We start from the raw sequence: 5,414 nt of genomic DNA, 5'->3' as shown, positions 1-5,414 counted from the left end.
AGAATATCTTAACTAGTGTCAGGGGTGGGCTCCCTCTTGTGGCATGGGACTCGAGCTGAGCCAGTCATTGATCAGCCATTCTCTCAAATTCTGCTCCATTTTCAACTTCTGTACATCCTGTAGAAAGAACAAACGGGGGTCTAAGTTTTTTTGGCTGGGTAAGTGTCCCAATCCTTCGATTGGAAGTCTTTTCTGGTTACAGGAGATGACCATTTCAGGTTTCATATGCCCTATTCCTAGGAGTCTTAGCTAGGGTCACCCTCATGGAGTCCTGGGAGCTTCCCTTGTTCTAGGTTTCTTGCTTATTCCAAAGATGCCTCCCCCAAATCCAGTCATCTCTCCTACTCTCTCCCTCCACCCTCCCCTACCTCGGAATTAGTTTTCATAATGACTGCCATTCTTACTAGGGTGATGTGGTGGATGGGCCTGGTGCGGTTTGTATTTTGATGTTAATTCCACTCTCCTTGAGATGGGTTGTGGACTAGGAGTAAGTCCTGTACTCAGGTGACTTCCTGTAAATCCATCCCCTGATGAATAAAGGAGCCAATCACTGGGTGAGTAGGAGGATTAGATAGGGGAAGAGAGGAAGAGGAGAGAGAAGGGGTCTTTTTTGGACAAGAATAGTGACAGGACAAGATGTAGTTACTAGTGTCTTCCAGATTAGATGGCAAATTTGCCAGGATTCACCACTGGAGGATTTAGATTTAATATGGTTTACAAGATTAGCATTCTAGTTGTTGCACCCAGAGATTGAGTCACCATTGTTTCTGAACTAAGTTTGTGTGGTGTTTTTCTTCACTAGGCAGCTTGATTGGGTTCCAGAGAGAAAGGTACAACAGTAAAGCATGGGTTTGCCTGAGGTGAACTACAAAGGCCGTGAGGGTTTTGAAGCATGGGGCTTTCAATGCAATGACCCTCGAGGCAAGGGAGCTTAATGGGTCATTACATATGTGCAGAGGGCCTAGGTCTATCCCATGTATGCTGGGTGGAGAGATTTTGGAGCTCTGAGTCAGAGAGTCTCTATGAGATAAGAACTGGCCAGTGAGAAAGCTGGGCCAGAGAGTCTGCTGAGATGAGAACACCCAGCTGGCGCCATGTGACCTGCAGGTGCCCAGTGTAGCTCAGGAAATTGCCAGTCTTTTTTAATATTTCCCGAAACAGAGTGACTTAGATTTTAATGTCATTTCATTTTGCATCTTACTGATGGCTAGTGATGTTGAAGATTTTAAAATGTTTTTGGCCATACGTATTTCATCTTTAAATAACTCTGTTTATTTAATTAACCTACTTATTCATTAAGTTGCTTGATTCCTTGGCTTTTAGGGTTTTCAGCTCTTTATATATTTTAGATATCCATACTCAGTGAGATGTGTAGTGTGAAGGTATGGATATGGTTGGCCCATGGGAAGTGGCACTTTTAGGAGGTGTGGCCTTACTGCAGTAGGTGCAGCCTTGTTGGAGGAAGTGCTTCATTGTCAGGGTGGACTTTGAGGTCCTATGCTTAAGCTCCACCCAGGGCAGAAGAGACCCTATTGACACTCTTCCTGACTGTCTTTGGATCAAGATGTAGAACTCTTGGCTCCTCCAGCACCAACTCAGCCTACATGATGCCATGCTTCCCACCATGATGATAATAGACTGAACCTCTGAAACTGGTACCGATGAAATGTTTTCCTTTATAAGAGTTGCCTTTGTCATAGTGTCTCTTCACAGCAATAAAACACAAACTAAAACTAAGATATGTGGTTAGGAAAGTTTTTCCCTCCACTGTATAGGATATGTCTTCATTTGATTGGCCCATTTCCTTCTTCTATGGTGGAATGCCACAAATTGGGTAATTGATAAACAATAGTGTGTATTTCCTTGATGGTTGTACAAACTAATGAGTTCAAGATTGTGTATATTGAGTTCATAAAGGAGAGAGAGAGAGAGAGAGAGAGAGAGAGAGTCTCGTCACCTTTCACAGGTCTCTTGCTATGACAGTGGCAGTTAAAACATCTGCATGGGCTCTAATGGAATTTCCAAACCACAGAGGATAGGACCCTCTGTCTACCAGCATTGTGTTCAGAATGCTTCCCACACAAATTTCCTGAAGTGCTGTAAGAGGAGCTTCCTTACAATCAATCCTTAACTGTATCTGACCTGGGGACGAATGTTCCCCACCCCCCCAAGGATACTCTTGTTCTCCTGATGCTCACTCCATGCAATGATATTTTGCATATTTGAGCTGCTGTCTTCAAAAGTCCTCCCCACTTCAGCCTTCAGAAGCATCCCATCCCATACTGGTTTCTGAAGGTCCACCAAGATTTAACTGTCTCTTGCATCTTGTAACTCCTGTCTTCAATGGCCAGACCATGGCAACTCCTTTCTTCACGATGTCTTCTCCTCATGTCTTTCTTAATTCTCCAGATCTAGTCTCAGAATGTCATGTCCACATCCACAGGAACCAATTAAGTGGAAAATTCTACTGTGTGGGTAGATTCCCTGCACTCTCTGAACTTACTGAAACCAAAGGCTGTAGCTGGCAAGAAACTGTGCGGAGATGAGGTGTTTTCTTTGGCCTCCTGGCCGACAAGGGTGTAACTGATTTATAAAAGAATAGACTAGGAAGTCCCCACTGCAGCCAACTGACTGTCCTGGCACATAGCCTGACTTTGTCCCAAATGCTGGCAAAGGGTCTGTGATTAAATTTTCCTGTCCCTATACCTAGGTCAGCTCTCTCCATGCTCAATCATGACAACACTATCTTTATTGCAGACTTAATCCATATGCTAAGAAATTATATGGGGATCAAATGCTCATTGGCATTAGACAATAACTCCCAATTGTTCTCAATGGAGGGATTTTATCTGAAAATAAGTGCTGATTTACATGAATTTGCATCTAAAATGCAAATCTCAGAGGCTCCCAATGGGGAGCCAAAGGAAATTTGAAGGCAGCTAGTCTCCTCCTTTATTTAAAAAGCAAAGGTTCCATTTGGGTTTTAGAGTAGAAAACAATAAAGCTCTACTGATAGGCAGTAGCCTACACAAAATGTAAAGCAGCCTGCAGTGTGTACTGGGCCCTTTATCTTGCCCCATGCTGTCTGGACTCCCCATCTTCCATCTGCACCTGATTTACATGGCTCCCCTCTCAGTTGCCTGTCAGCACAACCCAGGGGAGAGTAGTCGCTTGGGGGAGGGGCTGACACTTTTGCAAAGGAAGGAAACCAGAACACTGAGGCTAATGCTAACAGGGACCTCTGGGTAGTCTGGTCACTCTCTGCAGAGAGAACAGGTCGGTTCGACATCTCTAAGCTCAACACTTATACCAGCACCTTAGAAGAATCATAATTCCACTGGTATATGTAATTATGATTGGTATAGCTGAAGTGGGCATGATTATATCTATGTGTATACTTGGACAAAGGCTCTATGCTGCTTTCAAATGTTCATGGCAAGTGAGAATATACACTGATTAAAATATGACTTGTTACCTTTACAACTGAAGAGAACACTCCATTCATATGAAGGTATGACAGGTGCAGTCACTTTTGCCGGCCTGGGCCCCTTCCTGCTGGCCCTTAATGAATAGACCAAGGGCCATGAAAGACTTCAACTAAGCCTTACTGAACAACACAGGAGGCAGAAAGTAAGGACTTTATTATCCCAGGCATCCCAGAGAGGCAGGGGAAGAGGAGACACCTTGGTCAGTAGGCACAAGTTCTTCCATAGGAATAGAATACTTAGACTAAATAAATAGCAGACCTTGAATAACTGCATGTGGGCCTTCTCTTAGAGCTGAGCCACTGCAGACCACCAAGTACGATGGAGAACCTGCATGACAGGGGGAGGGACCCACAATCCCTTTCTCCTTTCTGACCACAAGGTCTGTTGGATGGTAATAGGTTCTCTTCTTCCACAAAGTATGACCCAGGAATTAGATTCAGATCCTTGAGTTTGGCGGCAGGTGCCCATATTGGTGTGGAGAGACACCATAACCAAGGCAACCCTTATAAAAGCAAACATTTCATTGAGGCTGGCTTACAGTTTCACAAGTTCAGTCCATTATCATCATGTTGGGAAGACATCATTGTGCAGGCAGACTTGGAGCCAAGAGTTCTACATCTTTCTCCCAAGGCAGGAGAAGACTGTCACACTGGGAGCAGCTTAAGCTTAGGAGACCTCACAGTCCGCACCCACAGTGACACAATTCCTCCAACAAGGCCACACCGCCTAATAGTACCACTCCCTATGGGCCAAGCATTCAAATGCCTGAGTCTATGAGGGCCAGACCTATTCAAACCAGCACACCACTTGAGCCATCATAGCCCAATGACTGTTTTTGTGAAGAACAGCAGCTATATGTATGTGGATTGCTGTCTATATGCAGGTGAGGGTAGACACAAGATAAAGTGAGAACCTGTGATAGGGCAGTGGAAAAGGAAGGTGGGCTGAGAATTTTAGAGAGGAGTACAGAAAGAGGAATGACAGAGAGGAAGAGATAAGATAGAACCTATAGGAGAGGAAGAGGAGCCAGAACCACACAGACCTGGGAGCCATAAGTATTGGGGATTTCTTAGATAGATGATTACATAATAAGTAAGGTGTGTTTGTCCCATCTAGGTGTGTAGCTTGTGTTTATATCAGTTGAATTTTGAGTTCATTGTGGGGACATTTTGTGGGTTGAGAATTTACTAATATAATTCTGACTGATAAATTACAAGCCTCTAGAGTTTTGATTTTACCTGGTTACAGGGATTTGTGACAGCTAACCACAGGGGGTGGATGGCTGGAAATGTGAGCAGGATCTGCAGCAAGAGAACCTTGAGATGGGTGGTCACTGCATGGGGCTAGCCATGGAGGCGGCAAAAGCACAGGGCCAGAGAGTAGCCAGCATTAGCGTGGGATGGTGTATTTTTTAAATATTTCACACAACATATGCTCATGCCCAGGACCAGGAGAGTCGCTATCCCTCCTCACATATTCTCTCTGATACGCCCCTCTAAGTGACAAGTCCCTTGCTTTTACTCTGATAAAACACTGCTAAGCAAGGTGTTCCAGCTTAGGTTAATTTGCATTCCACTGGCCTCAGCGAATTTGAGCCTTTCAGGTGTTTATAAATCATTTAGACTTTCACTTCTCTGGAATTACTATTCAAAACTCCACCCCTTCATCTTTGAAGTTGTTTGTCTTTCCTGGTGCAGTTGTAAAATGTCTTAAAGTGCTAGAAGTCTGCCTTCCTTACTTACCCTGAGCTCAGGGACCACCCGGACAGTAGCCTTTGCTGTGTGCAACCCCTGACTAGCTCTCTGAGACTCCTCGTCTGTTGCAGGCAAGGTCTCCACCTTGCAGGGACACTGAAGGACACGTTAGACTTACAGAACTCTTGACGACACAGGTTAATTTACCATAAGCTGTCATTGTTTTTTATTT

This window comes from Mastomys coucha, unplaced genomic scaffold, assembly GCF_008632895.1.
Source record: "Mastomys coucha isolate ucsf_1 unplaced genomic scaffold, UCSF_Mcou_1 pScaffold8, whole genome shotgun sequence".
In the NCBI taxonomy this organism is placed as follows: Eukaryota; Metazoa; Chordata; class Mammalia; order Rodentia; family Muridae; genus Mastomys; species Mastomys coucha.
The sequence above is the reverse complement of the archived record's forward strand: the minus strand, read 5'-3'. Positions refer to the sequence as shown.